Here is a 20,400-nt window from a genome sequence, read left to right on the forward strand (position 1 = left end):
GTGCGAAAGCTGGATTTTGCAGCTAGACGTTAACGCCACGTACCTGAAGACGCAACTGAAAATGCATTTTCTTTCCTTTCGTGACTTCCGCACAGACGGAAGTTGATGAAGACGACGACGTTCGATGCACAGCGCGTGTGTTCCAGTTTAACACGAGGCGTGACTGCTGCGGCGATAGCGTAAAAAAAAAAAAAAACATGTCTACGGGTTCGTCAACACATGGCAGTGCAGTGAGATACCCTACAGAATGCGGTGTCAAATTCTCTCTTTTTTTAATGTCATTGCAAAATATCCCAAAACAGTATTGCACATTTGCAATCGATGAAACAATGCTCGATCATTTCTGGAGCATCACAAAGGCATTAATCCACCCTGGACGCAAAAATACCTTTTTTTTTGCTCTTCATTGCCATTTTGCTAGTGCACTGTTGCTTAGGTGTGCATATATTGATGTATTCATTGCCCTTTTTCTAGTGCATCGTTGCTTAGGTGTGTTGTATTATGATGCGGTTATGTGCCCTGCATTGCGTCTTTTCTCGTGCTTGTTTTAGGTGCGTCCTATTATGCATTGTGTTCATTAGCGATTGTTTTCTTCATGGTTTTTACATAATTCATGTACATAGAACATTGCCTCGCTGTTATAAATACTATGTTTAAGAAAAAAGAAAGCCATAGCATAGTGGTCGCGTGCAGTGGCCAGTGAATGCTGATCTCTTCGCCTCGCCGCCGGTTCGAAACCCAGTCAAGCAATATTTATTATTTTATGCATTTATTTATTCAAGGTAAAGGCTTCAGCGATGGCTCGGCTTTTGCAGCTTTTGTCGTGTAGAGCTTTCGCTCTAGAATTAAAATTTCCTAAACCCCTGCCCCAGCTGAGTTACAGAAAACCGTTAACCCAACCAGAAAGCATACAGGCCTCGCGCGTATAATGATGCCTTCTTTTCGAGTGCGCTCTTAAAGGAACACTGCTCCTAGCTCTTCTGGAGTCTGACCACCTGTTCCAGCCGAGTTCCAGAAAGCCATCAACCCAAACAGAGAGCGCCGAGGCCTCGCGTGTCTGCTGACGCCGTTTTCGTGTACACTCTGAAAGAACCACTGCGCCTTCGCCGGTGCCGTTGCGTACTACCTGGACGCGGTCCACATGCATAGACGCGTGGATAATTTATCTGCATATACGGCGCCCGGCACGCGCCCCACACGTGCACGGCGCTCTCTCGCGTAGCAGGGACCAGACGAAATGCGTCAGGGGAGAAAAGCGAATCGGGGGCATAAATCGTCCGCGCTCGTAGGCACGTCCCTTGCAGCTACCGCCAAGACGTGTGCTCGGGAGGCAGCTGCGCCGGGACTGGCCACTCGGCCTGTGCGAGCATACTGGGTCTATGGAGTTACGCGTGCGTAAGTCTACGCCGCAGCCCCTTCTTAACCGCCACGCGTGTACCGTAAACACTCGCACGTTATTCGAACCGCTATGCAGTTGGTACGATGGTTTCAACGTACCAGAAATGCATGTGGACTATGAGGTCGCCTTAGTGGACAACTCCAGATTAATTAAGACCACCTGGAATTCTTTGACCTCCACTCGCCATCGTGTGGTTCGTGTGATGTCCACGCGCTGTCCACGTGGTGTCCGTGTTGTGTCCACGCGCTGTCCATGTGCTGTCCACGTGGTGTCCGTGTGGTGTCCATGTGCTGTCCACGTGGTGTCCGTGTGGTGTCCACGCGCTGTCCGTGTGCTGTCTACGTGATGTTTGTGTGGTGTCCATGTGATGTCCTTGTGTTGCCCATGTATTGTCCATGTACTGTCCATGTGCTGTCCAAGCGCGCCCACGTGCTGTCCGTGTGCTGTACGTATGCTGTCCATGTGTTGTCCATCTACTGTCCATGTGATGTCCGTGTGATGTCCACGTGCTGTACGTATGCTGTCCATGTGTTGTCCATCTACTGTCCATCTACTGTCCGTGTGCTGTACGTATGCTGTCCATGTGTTGTCCATCTAGTGTCCATCTACTGTCCGTGTGTTGTCCACGTGCTGTTCGTGTGCTGTATATAGGTATGCTCTCCATGTGTTGTCCGCGTGCTGTCCGTGTGCTGTCCGTGTGCTGTCCATGTGCTGTTTGTGTTCTCTGCATGTACTACACTCTAAACACGAATACGCCTGTATGGAGTAAAAGGGAGTAAGCTGCCCTCTAGCGCACTCCCATTTATAAAAGAGAGTGCGTTAGATGACAGGTTACTCCATTTTAACTCCTTTCGTGTTTAGACTGTATCCATGTGCTGTTCGTCTTCATCGGACTGCGCACGGGAGTTTTTGCCTTTTGTCTCTATCAAAGGGCGGCCGTAACAGCATGGATTCAAACGAGCGACCATGCGTTCCGCAGCCGAGCACCAGAGTCATTAGCTATCTTAGGCCACCGCCGAGGCTGCATGGTAAACAAACGACAAGAGGTTTAAGGATCCGTAATAAGACCGCCGATGTCTTGCATTTACATGAAAGACATGCATTCAGTTATACGCGAACCAAAATGTCAGGCCTTAGAACCAAAAACATGAACCTCAGAGAGCACGCTGCTCCGAAAGGTATTGTTTTTTTACTCGGCGCAGTGTGTGTAATGGCAGTAAAGCCTACGCCGAGGTAGAATCGCTTGAACTTTGAAGCATTTTGGATTTATAACAAAAAACATCGCGCCCGTTAGCAGACCCTCCGTAACTATGCCCAGAGAAGAGATCAGCTTCACTGAAGAGTAGCAGTGCTTGATTTTGCTTTTAGCTTTTATGGTTTGTTTTCTGACACATGGTTCTTTGGAAAGTACGTTTGCTCAGTCTGGAACCGTTTGTAACTACTGCATTTGCAAATTCGCAATTCTGCTTTGTTGTCTTTGTTTCCGTTCTTTAGCGCTTTCTCTCTACTAGTATATGTATCGAGACACCGTGAATAAAGCGATCAGTTGTAGATCGAAGCCTGCTCGTGTCCTTAACTTCTCTCGTCAACGTAGTCAGAACGTGTCACGCTCCGAGCGGAAGGGAAGCTACCAGTCTTTGTATGGCAGTGAAACAGTCTTGTTTCTGCCGACTCCGAACAGGGAGTAAGCGTAGACGTAGAGCAAATATTTTCGCGTAGTAAGTATTGTTTTGTTGCATATCGTTCGGTATGTAGGGGTTTAACGTCCCAAAGCGACTCAGGCTATGAGGGACGCCGTAGTGAAGGGCTCCGGAGATGTCGACCAACTGGGGTTCTTTAACGTACACTGACCTCGAACAGTACACGGATCTCTAGAATCAAGTTCGCCTCCATCGAAATTCGACCGCCGCAGTCAGGATCGAACCTGCGTCTTTCGGGTCAGCAGCCGAGTGCCATAACCACTGAGCCACCACGACGGCCGTATGTTGTATATATAAAGGAGGATAGCATTTTTCTATTCCTTTACGCCGTACGTAAGCATTGGCTTGATACATTTCTTCGCCTCATAAAGAGGAAATGATCGCTTCAGGGCTCGCTCCGCAGTTATTGAACCTCTTCCGTACAGCAGCCCTCCTAGACAACCTCCATTCGGCCAGCTCCCCTTCTAGGGTGCATGTACTACAGAAACCGTCCAGGGCGTCAGATATGACACGCCGAGTTGTAAAACGCTCGCATCCTCATGCCGTGTAAGGTTTGCGAGAGGGGCTACACGTTGATGAGAAGGCATTGTACAGAAGGCATGTGCCATATTGAAATAGTTTACCAGTGCTTGTTTGTATGCGGCTTTTGTTTATGGTTTATATTGCGACTCGGTCGCTTCCGTGCTGTTATTCGCTGTGACTAGAACTATAGACCACGACTTTGTACCTTAAAATCTCAAGAACTCCCACACTTCCCCATGCAGGCCAAGGTGAGATCAGCACAAAACTATGCAGTACAGATACCCCCTTACTACTTTGAGGGCGGCCACTTCACCCGAGTCACAAGACCAAAGGTGAGCGGCACCTTCTCGAGCCATGCACAGTCTTCAGCTATAACAGCATATCAGAACAAGTATTGGGCTACGCTTAGCTTAGAGGCTTCGCACATTATTCACTGAGCTGCTGCTTCTACTGATTTTAGCTGAGGCGCAGCCTGAGGGGCTGTGCCTTAGGCTGGCTTCAGGCGCATTCACCGAAGTCTGCTATAGGTTTTACTAGAGCCTGAGGGCTGAGCCTCAGTTAGGCAGTGGCTCAGTTAGGCTGTGGCTCAGTTAGGCTGTGGCTCAGTTAGGCTGTGGCTCAGTTAGGCTGTGGCTCAGTTAGGCAGTGGCTAAGTTAGGCTGTGGCTAAGTTAAGGTGTGTCTCGGTTAAGGTGGGGTCCCCCTTCGTTTTTTTTTATTTATTGCAGCGCGAGCTATTTATGTGACGTCGCTGCTAATTGGGCCTCACTGAGCCACAGAGCCACATGTGGCTCAGTGAGGCCCTACTGCGACGTCACATAAATAGCTCACGCTGCAAAAAATAATAAAAAAGAAGGGGGGACATATGGCTCAGTGAGGCTGTGGCTCAGTGAGACTGTGGCTCAGTGAGACTGTGGCTCAGTTAGGCTGTGGCTCAGAGAGGCCCAACAGCGAGCGTCACATAAATAGCTCACGCTGCAAAAAAAAATAAAATAAAAAAGAAGGGGTACCCCGAATAGCACGCGGGTTCTTACGGTATGCCTTTATGCGTGCATACACGCACCCGTAGCGAAGCGCGGCGAGCTACGGGTGCTGCCGTTCTCCGGCTGTCAGGCCGGCTACTGGATGACCGCCGCAAACGGCTAGCGGTGTCCGAATTCCCCGCAGGTCCATTCAGCCCAGGCTGCACGCGGCCGCCGATACTTAGGACGCTGCTGCTTCTGCTTTGCGGCCGAGTCGAAACAAGAAAAAGTGGACGCGAGTGGCCGCACGATGTGGGTCACTTGTTCGCTGCTGCGCCTCCCGTAGCTGGTAAGGGGGGGGGGGGGGGGGGGACCACACCTCTTCTTCGGGGGACTCCTTTTCGGCAGCAGACAGAGAAGCCCCGCGGGTGCGGTCGCTTTGGCGGCTCCTCCGAGCAAGTGCCAACTATCTCCATCCCAGATCGACATGACTCGAGCTAGCTGGCTGGCCAGGCGACGCGCCTATGCAGCCCAGTGGCACGCAGAGGAGAAGCGTTTCTGTCGATTCTTTGTTGTTGTTGTTGTTGTTCCTGTTGCTGCTGCCGTAGGCAAGTAGCATTGCGTGCGCGGAGGCGCACCTATGCGCTCCTGTGCGATGCAGTGGAGTTCCTCGGCCCAGTGGCAGACTCGGCCACAAGGCCTTGTTTTTGAAAGATAGGCTTAACCGTGCCCTCGCGTATTGGCACAACGGAGTGCTAACGGCGGAATACGCTACAGAGGCGGGAACGGCATATGGCCTTGTCATACGCGTGTGTGTTGCTATGGCCTCGCTGTCATATCCCTGCTGCTACTGTGTTTCAACTTTCTCCTGGTTTCCACGGCGTCGTCAGGAAGCCGGCAAGCAAGCAAATGTCGTTAAGGCAGCGACTCAGACGCAAAATTTATTTCCAAGCTGAAATGAATACTTCGAGGGAGAGGAAAAGCACTTTTCGAGAAAACTGAACTCCCTGCGGCATTTTGTAGTTTATAGTCCGCTGAAGCAAAATATCTCATTCAAAAGGGCGGAAATAACGCAAACAGCTGTTTCTTTAGAAGAAAACGCGCACCATCACCTCAGGGCACCGAGCGAACGCCGCTGCTGCCCGTGATTGGCCGGGACCGTCATGACGTCATCCACGGGGATCACCTCCGACCGGCACCGACGGCGTTGCTGCGTAGCGCGTTGCTTCAGCTGGCTTGAGAACTACGTTTAGAAAATTGTGGATGATTCAAGCAGTGTTGAACAGCTTGGATTCTTATCACACGTTTGAGCTATCAGCGGCTCCGGAAAATGGCGGAACCAACGACGCTGCGGAGTGCGCGGACAGCAAAAGTGAAGTCGCGATATTTTCACATGTTGGAAATCTCATCTGGTACGTCCGTTTTGCGTAGATGCACGTGCGTACATGCAATGTGCAATTGCAATGTGCAAGTGGCAATAAAAAAAAGTAAGTCCCGTCAAAACGCTGTTTTATACACGCTGCCTGCATAAAACTCGGACCACCAACTTCTTGTAAACATGATCGAATTCAAATCGCCGGCACGCTTACACGAGTCGCGCGAGGTAAAGCATTTGTTTATTAATTTATTTATAGTCAGGTGACTACTTACACCTGAGGGCCTATTAGAACCACAAAAGAATGTCAAACTGCATGAGTTGGAATGGGTTCACTGCTGAACTGCAGCGCGAAGAGACGAGTCGACGGAGGAAGGTTTCGTGTGGCCTATTCTTATATGAGAAAGTGCACAAAGAAATATGACAATGAGACTATCGCATCGACTGAAACAACTTGAAGCATTGTCATCCGTTTTCGTCATGTTCTCGTTGCTTTCACATTTGATTGAGATTCTGTGCGAAGTGTTGGCGGCCGCACCACAACTTGGAGGCTTTTATCAGCAGTTTTAGGAATATTCTTTGAGATACCATCTGCCTCTGCCACGGTGTCTGCTACAAGCTCAACACGATAGCAAGGCGGGCGAGTTGGTGATACATATTTAAAAATAACAGCGCGGAAAACGGGGACTTCAAGGGTAGAAAACAAAGGACAAGTGCTGACTCTCAACTAAAGTTTAATCCCAGCTAACAGGCAAATATAAGCGAACAGGCAACAACCAAACAATAAAACCACAAGTCACGTGCACTATGTTGGGTCAAGATAGGCAACCTAACTGTCACGCAGGAGCAGGGATGGTTTGCTGACGCACAATCTTGGTTTCTTTCTCACTTTGTAGGCTTCTACGATTTCCCTTGTCAATTGATCGGGATGTTTATACAATATGTCACTATAGTTCCAGTTCGCTTATATTTGCCTGTTTGCTGTGATTAAACTTTAGTTGAGAGTCAGCGCTTGTCCTGTGTTTTCTACCCTTGAAGTCCCCGTTTTCCACGCTGTTATTTTTAAATATGCTACAAGCTCTCCGCCTGGTCATGGTGGTGGCGATGCGGCAGCTTCTTCAGGGGGTACGGTTTTCAAGCACCTCCCCAAGTACCTGAAAGAGCATAAAATGCGGACAACAGAAATATCGGCTTACTGTGAACAGGCACGTGTGCATAAAAATATACGAAAAACGCAGAATAAAGCTCTTATTTCTTCAGTATTGATAACCTCATTGTCTGAGACCATGGCGAAATATTAGGGGCCTCAAGGAATTTATTATCCTAAGACGTGCCCTTTGTTGCACTCTGCTCTTTTGCATTGTCAAAGACGTAGTTTCAACACTCTGCCCAAAAGAAGTCAGATTTATACTGGTTAACAGCACAGGCGTGAGTGCAACTGTACTATCGCGCACGGAAAGCCATTGTACCGATCTGGTGCAATTTAACGCACTGGAACATGAAAGCTCCCAGTTTAATGCTGTACAGCTAGACCTCTGCGTACCGCAGTGTTGCTAGCACGCGTTCTAAACCAAAAAATTGCCCCGCCGCTCTAATTCCGTGGTAGTGGCGCCGATTTCTAGGACACTGATTTCGAGGAAAGCGGATCTGACCCGGCCGCGGCAGCCGCATTCCAGTTTGGGGAAATGCAAGGGGCCCGTGTAATGCTCATTGTAATACGGGTAGGCGAAATATATCCCGAGCCCTTCGCTACTACGTCCTTTATATAGCGCCAGTCGCTTTGCGGAACGTTGAACCACCCAAACAAGAAAGCAATAAAGCGTGCGTTAAAACACTTACCTCACGCGCCGCTTTCTTTTGGTGAAGGCCGCTCTCGGAGGTGACGAGGCTCTTCCGTTGTGCGGGAATGCTGACGGAACGATTGCGGGGTTCAGTATCGCGCTGATGTAATTGAAATCCCGAGTTCCGCATCGTTCCCAAGCTTCGGTGATAGTCATTGAAACGGAAATGGTTGGACAACAACACAGTTGATTTCGTAGGCACTAATTTTTTTCCTTTTTACGGCAGAGACCCACCGCGCTGAAAGTTTATTTCCTTTGGGAACGTGCGGCGGCTGCGTTTTTATGGAGGCAAAACGCTAAGGCGCCCGTGTGCTGTGCAATGTCAGTGCACGTTAAAGATCCCCTGGTGGTCGAAAGTCCGTGCTTCTGGTCGAAATTATTCCGGAGCCCTCCACTACGGCACCTCTTTCTTCCTTTCTTCTTTCACCCCCTCCCTTATCCCTTCCCTTACGGCGCGGTTCAGGTGTCGAACGATATATGAGACAGATACTGCGCCATTTCCTCTCCCCAAAAACCAATTATTAGTATTATTTGGGAACGTGCGGAAAACTTCGCCGTCTCGGCTGCACAGTGTTCGCGGACGGCCGACTGACTCTGCGTGAATGACGTCACTTCCGCCAGTTTTCCCCTTTTGCCGTTTCCCATACCAGGCACTTCCGGAAGCGACTGGGGCGTGTCGGCGGCGGATTTTTAACCAGCGATAGCAGTTCTTTTTGGCGATAACATCGAGAAAAATTTTACACACGTGATTTTCAAGGTTTCTTCTTCCCAACCACAGCATTTCATGCAGCTTGAAAACCGTTTCAGCTTCCCTTTAATGTCGGGAATGGCGGGAACAACCATGGCCTAGTACTCACGGTTCGTGGTGAAGACGCAAGGGCCACGTGATACGGTAGAGAGAGATGCACGAATATATCCTGTATGTTGCAGGAAGACGAGGTCACCTGCACCAAAATAAACAAATAAATAAATAAATAAAACTCGCTAATTATGTATTTATCAATTTAGTCGGCCAGCCAGTCAATCAATTAACCCTTTGGGTTACGACGTACACATGCGCACACCACTGTTTTGAGTCGACCTCGGTTACTGTCGGGACATAATGTGCCGCCAATGGCTGAATCTCACCACACTTCAAGTCATATTCGACAGACAAGCCACGCACAAACTATGTAAAGCCATGCGTACTAAAGGAACTCCAGAAACAACTAAGGATGCGCGAATACACGAAATTTTCGAACAGCGAGACAGCGAATCGTACATCATTCTCTGTGCTTCGCAGAACGAATCAAATAGCGCATGTTCAAAATTATTTTAAGCTGATCGAATATGCTCATAAGTTACCGTATAGTTTTTGAATAATTGGTACGAACAAACGGTGCAGTTTTCTTCGGCGACTGGTTGGTTGGTAGGAAGTTTATTTGCGCCACTTCAGTGGGTCAGGTGAGGGCGGGTGAAGGGGGAGGGGCATGAGCAGGACGGCGACAGTAGATGACCGGGCACTGTTGGCCCTTAAAAAAGTGGTCTATAGACAGTATTTAGATTTCTTATAGACTCTATTGCCTTCCTATAGATATTTCCTTTTGTCTATTCACAGTCTATAGAACGTCTATAGACAAAAGTCTAGCCATATTTTATTGTCATAAATGTATAGATTTTCTATAGACTGTCTATAGCATTTATATTGTCTTTAGACTATTCTCTAGGATTTGTCTATAGCCAGTCTATAGACTTTGTAGACAAAGGTCTATGGACAGTCTATAGGCTGTCTAAAGAAATTTTTGTAAGGGGGGCCGCGGCGACCTTTAGAGTCGCTGGCCTTCAAGACCGAGGCCACGATGCTAACGAAGCTGTGGCGCCGATTGCGAACTGCGCAGAGCAGCCTCCCATCGCTCCTGTGTCTACAACCCTTGAAATAGAGGTCTCGGTTTGTTAAGGCAAGTTCGGTAAGTGCATGTGCTTAAAATCCGCTCTGGTTCTTGGACATAACTGACAGGTTGGAGATTTGTTCCTTCTATGTTTGAGGATGAGTAGGAAAGGGGATGGCATGGTGGCGATTGTTTCGATACCAGCCCTTACAAAAATTTCTTTAGACAGTCTATAGATTGTCCATAGAGTTTTGTCTATAAAGTCTATAGAGTCTCTATAGACAAGGCCTAGAGAACAGTCTATAGGCAATACAAACCGGATAGACAGTCTATAGACAATCTATAATTTTATGGCCATACACTTTTAGTAGACTTTTATCTGTAGACACTCTCTAGACTATGAATAGACAAAAATAAATATCTATAGGAAGTCTGTAGAATGTCTATAGACAATTTTTGTAAGGGAGAGCCCACTCCGACGCCGCACAGCCTGTAGCCACGGTCGATCTGCGCTGCAGAGAAGGGTTCGGCGCCATGAGCGCGGTCCATTCGTGTGTGCGGCGCTCATAGTGCTACTCATACATGCACTCCAAAACAGGGCTACGCGGCAGGGTTCAGCCAGGTTTAGAATCACTACGTTGCGCTTCAATACAGAATTTGTTTCAAAATTTATAATTGAAAGCGGTTTTTAAGCACACCACCCTGAAATTGCCAGTTTTCCCGCGGTTAAGAAAAGCGTTAAGTAACACAGTCCACGTTACCTCCAGGTGGTAACATATGTCTAGTACTAAGCGAATTTGTAGCATAGAGTAGCAAAGCCGCGGCAGTTATGTAGAAAAATATATCAAGCGAGAACGTATAATCGTCCAGCACACCAGCAAACACACGGAGCATGCCCACATCTCTATATGCATATGGTTTATTATCGGTTTCTCCAACCTGTGCTCTCAGAATGCCTAATTATTTATGCCTCTTGGGGGCCAGAAGGATGTACCTATGTGTGGTTAACCCGCGAGCGTATGGGCGTCCGTGCCAGCGCTCACGCGGCTGAACAAGTCATCAAAAAAAAAAAAACACAGCCCGCTTTGATAAAGACAACCCTCTACTGCGTACACATCTTTACGCAGCTGTGCACACATCCGCCTCGCAAGAAATAGGTGTGAAGTACGCGCACGCCGTATTCAGCTCGTTTTGGGAGCGCCTCGGGTATTTACGATCGAGGAAGTTATACACTCTTAGCACCTGCGGCTGCAGATACTTTTTTTTTTCTCTCACATCTCACTTCGCACGCAACAGACTAGCTATTATTCCCGCTTCAGCGGCGGGGGGTTGTCAATGATTTAAGCCTCCGGGAAAGTCACGGTACACACACGGAACTGCCGCGCGAGGGCGTTAAGTGTTCATCTTCTCGAGACGCACATTAAATCGGCGATGATTCGGCGTGGTCGGTGTATAGTGATCTTACGCCGTAGCCTTGTACACTTGTCCTGGCATACAGACCGTAGGAAGTCTTCTTGAAAGCTGGAGCAAAAACGAGCTCCTTCGACGAGGCAAGGTGGGGCATCCTCGTACAATGCGTCGGCCAACTGACAAGCTACTTCCCTGACAGCTTGCTTACGTCTGCCTCGCTTGCTTTGCCTGCTTTCCTTACTTACTGGCTTCAATATCCTTGCTGTCTTACTTTGTTTTGCTTCTATAGGCTTTACTTTGCTTGCTTGCTTGCTCTGGTAGTCTTTTTTTTGTGTTCTTCACAGCAAGCGATAAACTGGAGCGCGCCCCGTGTCTTAGTCCGGTGGTAGCCCCAGATGCGCGCGCAGCGCCCCCTGCGGACTCCGCACAAACTTCGCCTTCTGCCTCGCGCAGTTCAATTACGTCGGATTGGGATCCTCGCAACGCTTCTCCCGATAGTCTCGCACCTCGCTATATTAGACGATGTGCCGACGAGATTTCGCGAGATAGATGGCTTGCCGCGGCGAGAAAGAGGTGTAATATAACTGCAGAAAGGCGCGCGTTAAAGAGAGCCCAATGAGGAGTGCGCGCAGGCTTGGCCAACTCGCAATCGCGATTACAGGATTAATGAAGGCGACGGGGCGAAGCTTGTATTACTCTTCCACAAAACGCGGCGCACCTTTAGGTGGTAGAAAAACCCCGTCCAGAGTCTGTCGGGTGCCTTATGGGCAATCTCGTCGGCGCGTCAAGTGCCGATGCAGGCGCAACTTTCCTTTTCCCTGATCCTTTGTGCAGAGCGCCCAGAAGGCGGCGATCGCGATAGAATTGGGCGCCGGCTTCGATTGAGCGGCGAAACACAGCGCGAGCGGCCGCTTCTTCTCTCGCTAAGCCATCGACAATGAGGACTGAAGGCAATCGCGCTATCGATCATCAAAGGCGGGCCGTGCTATGGCGGCTCCGGCTAGCGTGTAACGAGTCACGCCTGGGACGTGCTACCGAAAACGCCTTGTGCGTGAGTTCTTCTATATAGGCTCGCAAATAGCGTGCAGCACTGGCGAAGCTAAAAGATGGCTGCGAAGCGTCATCACGGTGCTCGATTATCAAAACTGTTCGCGCACGAAAGTGTCTAGCGATCCTAACTTGCGCGCCTTTCGGCTATGATCGGCGGTCGTGATTGGCTAGAGCTCATCATAACAGGCGTGCAATATGATAGTAGCCAGTACCCGACCACAGACGAGCGAGAATTCCCAAACCTGTTCGCGTGCTAGCTTCGAAATCGACTGGTTCCATACACCGTACTAAAGGCGCCGAAATACGGAAGCCCTAGCCGCCTATGGCGTCTGTGCTGCAGCAACTGTACTTAATGCAGGGTGGCTAGCTAGGGCGTCGGGTCTACAGCGCCTGCACTATTAAGGCTCCGGTCAGACTCTCATCGAACGCGAATACACGCGAACAGTATTGTGAATGCCGTCCCACTATTGCAGATTCAGCCTTTTACAGCGTTGCACGGTTTTAGAGGCAGCATGCTTTGAATAGCGAGGCACACCGATGTGAAAGCACAGTTATCCCCACTTCCTTCCCCCTAGCACCCCTAGACACCCCGAGTGCGCCATTTTTATCCCGGCGCTGAGGCGACGGCGCAATCGGGTCACGCTTCGATTACTACGTGGTCGCCTGATTAGGGTCGCGCTAAAGGCCGCTTCATTTTTCGCTAACGACCCCCTAATTTCGGGACCCTCCTATCACCTCTCGTCCCACGGCACGCTTGTTTTTTTTTTCCTGGTGCTCATTCTTCTGGACTGCACGGCGCCCAAAATGCAGTAACAATGCGCGTCGCGTTAGGCGCTGATATTGAGGTCTTGGGTTCGACACCCGACTGAGTTCTAGCCGAATGGCGCAAGTTCGGACATCAGTCACCTTCGGTCGCAAAAAGCAGGAATGGTGTAGCAGGTCAGGCGCCGCTGAATAGTGGTGTTGATGAGAATGAGGTAACAAAGTGAAAAAAAATTGGCGGTGGTTCTTTGGTTAAACCTGGAGTGACGCGATAGCTACAGCTCGCCGAATGGATCTTGATCACGTGACCAACCACGTGATCAGCCACGGCGCAGCGCCGCCGGCAACTGCTCCGCACCACGTGACCAACCACGTGACAGCGTGGCGGCGCCGCCACGCTGAAGGCTCCAAATGCTACCGTAATGTAGCTATCGCTACAAAATGCAACTTTTCAATTTTATTTAAGCCATACGAGGGGTCGATTCCGTGCAGTGGCCGCACCGCTGCTCGTCCATCGATAACTGCTTCGTGACTATTCGCTGAATGATTCCAAAACGCACCGCAGGGAGGCAATACCAGACAGAGTATATAAAGCGGTTTTCTTCCGCTCGTTTGGAGCGACAGGAACGCAGAAGACTTTCTCTTTTGTGGAAACGGCTGCAGTAAGTAGTGCAGCGGCCGCTAGTGCAGCGGCCGCTATCATGGTGTGGAGGTTGGCACGGCCCGTTGCAACTTTCCTCACCTCTGGGCGAGCGTTCTGGCAGCTTTTGCTTTCGAGCGTAACAGTGTGCCGTGATTGCGGTATGTCTTGCCGAGGTTCCCTATACGTTCATTCGTCACAGAGGCCCGCCTAGCCGAGGCGCCGGCATGTCCTAACAGGGTCCTCAAAGGCGCATACAAGAAATCCCAACAGCCGTCGGCTTAGCCGAAGGTATACGCTCATTTCGCATTTCTCTATACACAATAGGATCAAGTCCACACGTTTGTTTCCGGACACGCGCTGTATGTACACAATGTCCCAAGCTTACACTCGCCCAGCTTCCCCAGCCGCCGCCTACACACAGAGTGACACCGTGTAATACACACTGTCTCCGGGACACGAGCGCGCGTCTTCACGGCGACAACAGCGAGCAAGGGCTTGCGCAACCCAGCATGCATATACGCGACTCTGTCGGAACGCCTTGGCCCAGTAATGCGAGCTTACGCGAACGAGAGGACTCCCAAGCACGCGAAGACCGGTCATCGTCGGCATATAGCTCAGGCCGCGTGTATAGCGGTGCTCGCAGCGCCCCCTGCTATCTGTGTCACGGGCCGCTCTCTCTTGACATTTATCCCCCTGCACGAAGAGCCACGGCGATTGGGGTTATTATTGGAGCCCGCAGAAGACGCTCCTAGTCGTGCGCGGCGGCCAGGAAAGACGAGGGCGAGCTTCAAGGCGGGCGGTGAAGAGCAGTAATTTGAGGAGAGGGGGGGGGGGGGGGGGGGGGGGGCTTCGTACATCGCGTTGCTCGGCTTCGTTTACCCCTCCTCCTTCTTACAGATCGTTCTCCTTCCCCCTCTACCGCCTTCTTTCTCAATGTCCGTACACCAGGACAGACAAAGCATATATGCACTCGCGATACGCACATATCTGCATGTGAACATTCTCTTAATTTCCTTACGCTAAGCTGCTTGGTTTATCCCCGGCCGGTATTTTGTTTGTTCAAGTCTCGAGGTCCAGCGGCCTCAGCGCTTCTTTGTGTTTCTCGAATCTTCTGCGATGCGGCGGCATTCCTGATAGATACTCGTCTCAACGTAAGCGGGATGCACGCACGTAGCGTTGCTTGCTGCTACTATTCCCCTCTATACACGCCGTCATGTGGAAGACGAGGCACAGTTAATGACCAACCGCCCGCGGGTCAAAGGTCACGGAGTGCGCGCATAAAGACGGGAGAGCGCTCTCGTGTTCTGCTCATAGCGGTTGTTCGCGGGCGAACGTCCCTCTGACCGGTCCGAACCGACCGACCGTTCGAAGAAGCAGACGATGCTTCCCTTTCGGCAGCGATGCGATACCCCCGTGGCCTCGGGCAGCCTTCAAAGGCATGTTAACGCCCCCCCCCCCCCCCCCCTTTCATCTTGTCTCGTACATACACTGTACTCCTTGATGCGATGCCGCTTGCATTCCTTCTGTACTGCCTTACTCGAAGCGGACCGGAGGCCACAGTCGCTCGTTGACGAGTGGCACGACTGAAGGAAGCTGTATACCAATCTATCGAAGAAATAGAAGGCGGATAAAGGGACGTCGGGTGTACGAAGTGTACGAATTCGGGAACGTTAGGATTTCTTTTTCGTCTCTACTGCCGCTACTTCTGCGAGCACAAGTTCTGGGACGCTTTATTACACATCGTTTCGAACTCCGAGATAGCTTCCCTCCTGGACGAGTCGATCGCTACAAAGTGCCGGCCGCAGACGAGCTGACATTCTTCGTTGGGAAGAAATGATGGGGGTCGGGTCCGAGTGGTTCCTCAGAATAAGAAACAGTTTACTGCGCCGTTCAAGATTAGAACGGCCGAAATGTGAGGCTTTTTTATGTTTTGCTTTCGTTACACCCTGTAGACACAGAGACTCGGTCCTTATTCGGTCGCTATTAATACACGTCCCATGGCATGCACTCTACAGGTGGCGTTTATCCTTTTTTTTCCACTTATTTTTTGCTTTTTGCTAAGCGAAGTGCTGTAATGGTTGGAAAGAGGTTGGGCGCTGACCACTTTTCAACGCGCGCGCTGGACCTATAAAACTTCTCCAAACAGAGACGTCATTAACCTCGTAGCAGAAATGGGAAAGCGGCGTCGTCCTTCGCCTTCGCGCAAGTAGCACACTTTTATTCGGGTTCGTTCAATATTCATGACTTTGCCGAGGCGGGTCGCAGGTCATGCTTGCATAGGTATATGTGCCTGCAGCCGATTCTGTCGTTTGCGTACTCTAAGATGAGAGTGTGCAGACGCGTAAGAGAAGGTATTAGCTAAAAGGGATACATTTGCTGTCATCGAGGTCAGGAAAACGCCAGCAGGCTTCGCGATGTTCGAAGGAGCCACTCAGTGCGACTACAGGAAAACATCGAGTGATGAAGCAGGCTTGCCTAAGCTCCAGTGGGTTGCTTAATAGCTGTTGCTATTCAGCGTCGACTCTGAAAAAAATAATGGGGTGTGACGATTACCGAGATTCGTGAAGTGCGCGTTCTGAGGACGGACAGGACGCTGGTGGTGCTGTGGCCACGCGACGTCAAATGTTTTCTTGATGGACCGATAATTGTGGCTCTTTTCCCAACACAATGATTCCTCTATACCGTTCATATAAACAATCTTCTGTCCGTAAAAATAAACAATATATCTTGTAAAAAATACTAAAGCTAATACCTTAAGCACTGAACATGTTTCATTGCTTTCCGCTATTTGACTGTTCACTACACGAAAACACCGCCGCTGTAGCGCTTTGATGCTTCGCACTATATACTTTTCGTTTAATACGAATATTCGCTACATTTCGAACATTCGTAAAATATTCGATTCGGTACCAAACCTACACTACTAGTTTCCGATTCGGTTTTGAAGAACTATTTGCACACGTCTGAACGTTAACGTTTATCGCTATCGCGACCTCAATTAACGCGCGTGATCTGTACACAGGCGACACTGCGTTTGTGACGTTACGAACATTACACGCACTTTGTTACCCACTTCTCACATGTAGAGAAAAAATTTCTGGCTCCTGTGCACTCATTCCAGACATTTCAAAACCGAGGTCCTTGTTTGCAGTCGCTTTTTCAGACACTACGCGCCCGTACGAGAATGGTTCCAGGAATTCCCGTGAAGTCATCACTGCGTTAAGCGAAGCCTTGCCTGTGGCCACACAATTCACTTTCGATTGCGATGGGCAGTTTTATTTTTAATCTTGCAGCTACTATAGTTGGATACAACTCAAGAACGAAGCGGCTTTTCACCGTCAAAAAGGATCCCCTTCCATCCAATGGCGTCGGTCGATTCTCATCAGGCTGCTAGTGTGACAATGCAGGGAGTGGTAGATGATGCAATGTCACGTCGCTCCCTGCATTGTCACGCTAGCAGGTTTATGAGAATCTCCCGACGCCATTGGCTGGAAGCGAGTCCTTTGAAGAACGAAAACCGTTTCATTCTTGAGTTGAATACGACGATAGGCACTACCAAAAAGCGATTCGTTGAAAGCAAGAGCCAAGACTGCAATAAATATAGTGCGGTAATCAACTCAAAATGTTGAAAAACCCCCGGAGCAAATGCCCTTTAACGACGAAAGCAGAGATTGTATGTGGCAGCAAAGCATCTTGTTCCACGAACTCGTCAACGCAGGAAAATAAATCGAGAGCCGTTTACGCTTTGCTGTGTAATGCGCTAAAATCAGCCAACGTTGTCGCTGAGCTACTGACTGTACTTTGATTTAATGCCTAACGCCTGGAGTAACGTCTAAGACTCACACTTCGATTTTATTTTCCCACAACAAAGTACAGGGCATGTACGGTGAGGTGTGGTGAGGGAGACGGGATAAAAGCTGCATTAAAGTAGACTGGCCTCATCTTCCCCCATACAGCATGGCAGCAAACACGACGGTCTGGAAGCACGGTACATATATCAAAATAAGAAAGAGCTACATTCATACAGGAGAGAGTATGCATATTGAAACGAAGGACAAACAGTGGTAACCTGCGCCATACTGCTATGATCGCACAGGCGCACGGTCACGTGACGATCACGTTATCCCGTGTTGACGGTCTACGCACGCCACCGGACCCGCCGAGTAGGCCTCCGTATGACAGCATTCACTGCAAAAAAAAAAAGTACGTCGAAGCGTTCCCGCTTTTCAACCTTCCTCGGCGTGTACAAGTGACGAACACAGCTGTACTGCAGCTCGACCACATGGCTGCACCCGAGCTCAGGTGCAGTTACATCAGGTGACCACAGGTGGCCGCTTTAGCAACACTGCTCGGCAAATATGTGGACGCGAGAGTGTTCGGTTGCCACACACTGTGCAGGACGCCGTTGACATGGGAAAAGGAAGTCGCGGTGTTCCTGGGCCGTCCACACGCAAGCTTCGTCACCGGGTCACCCAGCCCCCATTATTAGGACTACTCCAAAGAAAGAAAGTTCCTTTCAGATCGGTTCCACTCGTATGAACGCGCCACTTCAGCGGAAGTAAGCGAAGCGAAGAAGACAGCCTCCAGGAGCAGTGGTCGTTCGCGTTGCTAGATGTACCACCCATCACACAGATGTGATGGGTGGTACATCACACAGATGTGATGGGTGGCACATCACATCACCTCACCCAGGCACACAGATGTACCACCCACCAGAGAGGGCCCATTTTAGGTACACATTTGGCCGAAGCATACACACTTGCACTACGTGACTCCAGATGGCGAATTCTCGCTCTTCTCACGTGAAACACGGCAACGCTTCACTGCCTCTAATCAGATGATCAGATCAAGATCATGCGATACCGGAGTGGCGACGTCACTAAATTCTCCACCGACGACGGTGGCGATTCCCTGAACTGCGCAGCAGCTGCCTGATCCATACACACTGCTCAAAGTCAGGGGGGTCTCAGACACCTCCCCGTCCCTCCACAAATATTTGCAAAGACTCTGATACCGCCCGTACCAGAATTTTAGAGTCTGTATGAATCGAAAGAAACCATTTTTATTCTTCTTTTTAGTGGTGGTTGAAACAAATTCTTCTCTATCGTTTCGAAAATTTCGCTCTGATTTTTAGTAAAAATCATTAGCATGTTTTCTAAAACCCGAGACAGACAAAAATACAAAGTTGGCAGCACTACACAAAGACCGGAAGAAAAATGGAAACCCGTGCCCTCGCACCGTGAGCCATTCCAGAGCTGGCCGCTCAGCTGCAGGTGTACATAACAACAACGAGCACACTGGCAGAGCGTGGGGAAGATTTTTTTTTTTCAGGTCTGTCACATAAACTGAGCAAACAACGGCCTTCAAGACTTCTCGCCTTTGTAGAAAACGATGTCTAAAACAGGCCGCCAGCCACTTCCTCTCTCCCTCTATATTTCTCTATCCATCTGTGCATGAATCACTAGAAACTTTCTTCGATGGAGGCAGACTTTAAGCACTGCGCATGCATAAGCATAAAACTGGTTTCTCATTAGAGGCCAAAGCGGTCTGAAGATGGCGCGGAGTCTCCACCGAAATCGAAGAGGAGCACTATAGTTGGACGCGAATGGAAGAGGAGCACTATAGTTGGACGCGAATGTGCGTGAGGAAGACCAGTATAACGCAGAAGCAAGAAGCCAGCGAAAGCCATCTCGCAAGCTATAAGCAGACGGTACCGAAGGCGGCTCCGCAGAAGATGCTCCCGAGTCATCGTCATTCCTTGCTAGTACGCTATACACTTTAACGGTGCCGAAGGCGAGCCCTGCTGGTTTAACGGCAACTTCCTTATACCGCTCTCCTCTACTCTGTCTCAGCAAAACCGTGCAACGCTGCGGGCGCTACACAGAAGCAGCATGCAGCCAATCAGAGGCAGCGGTTGCAGAAGGTTTGAAAAATGGTTTACAAGAAACAGCGCTGCGAGATTGGCCTACCCGCCGGGGTGGCTCAGTGGTTAGAGCGCTCGGCTACTGATCCGGGGTACCCGGGTTCGAACCCGACCGCGGCGGCTGCGTTTCTATGGAGGCAAAACGCTAAGGCGCCCATGTGCTGTGCGATGTCAGTGCACGTTAAAGATCCCCACGTGGTCGAAATCATTCCGGAGCCCTCCACTACGGAACCTCTTTCTTCATTTCTTCTCTCAGTCCCTCCTTTATCCCTTTCCTCACGGCGCGGTTCAGGTGTCCGCCGATATGTGAGACAGATACTGCGCCATTTCATTTCCCAAACAGCCAATTCAATTCAATTTAATTAGCCTATTAGTTGAGCACATTAGCACCGGCTATCGTGATCGGACGGCGTACGGAGCTATTATCAATCACTTATCACTCTAAACATGAATACGCCAATATGGGTGTGAAAAGGAAGTTGTCTTCAAGCGTACGCTGTTTTATAGAAGCGAGTGCATGCACTATCGGACATCTTCTCCCTTTTTACTCCTTCGTTTTATAGTGCGCTTACTCATTTTACTCCTTTCTGCTTAGAGTGCACGTGTGAACAGCCTTTCAAATTCGCTAGCTTCTATACTAGCGATGACGCCAACTCCGTAGTGTGCTCCGCAGTGCTGCACCATTTTTCGCGCGCCAGGGGATGGATATAAGCGGGCTCATTGTTTCTCGGGTGGCCCGCTCGTTCTCAAGCAAAGCGGGCCGGGCCCCTTCCAAAAACAAGCTCGCTCGCGTGTAGTATTTGTTTACACGGACGGCCCCCCGCATATGCGGCTCGTTTTCTCCAAGCGCGCGCGTAGGCGCGGGCTCTTTCAAGCGTGTCGTTAGATGGCGCGCGCGTTGCAAGCTTCAGGGCGGAGGAGTTATACGAGCACGCATCCTTTTTTC

The 20,400-nt window shown here is 50.0% G+C and overlaps 1 protein-coding gene across 1 annotated transcript in view; it reads right to left on the minus strand.

Annotated features, from left to right (window-relative positions):
- LOC144111279 (THAP domain-containing protein 11-like) overlaps positions 1-20,400 on the minus strand; it is a 230,762-nt gene that overhangs the window by 56,344 nt on the left and 154,018 nt on the right. Inside the window, exon 3 of the transcript XR_013310017.1 lies at positions 8,656-8,742. The gene's annotated coding sequence lies outside the window, so the exon portion shown is untranslated. The remainder of the gene's footprint in view (positions 1-8,655; positions 8,743-20,400) is intronic.

This window comes from Amblyomma americanum, chromosome 11 (genome assembly GCF_052857255.1).
Source record: "Amblyomma americanum isolate KBUSLIRL-KWMA chromosome 11, ASM5285725v1, whole genome shotgun sequence".
NCBI classification, from domain to species: domain Eukaryota; kingdom Metazoa; phylum Arthropoda; class Arachnida; order Ixodida; family Ixodidae; genus Amblyomma; species Amblyomma americanum.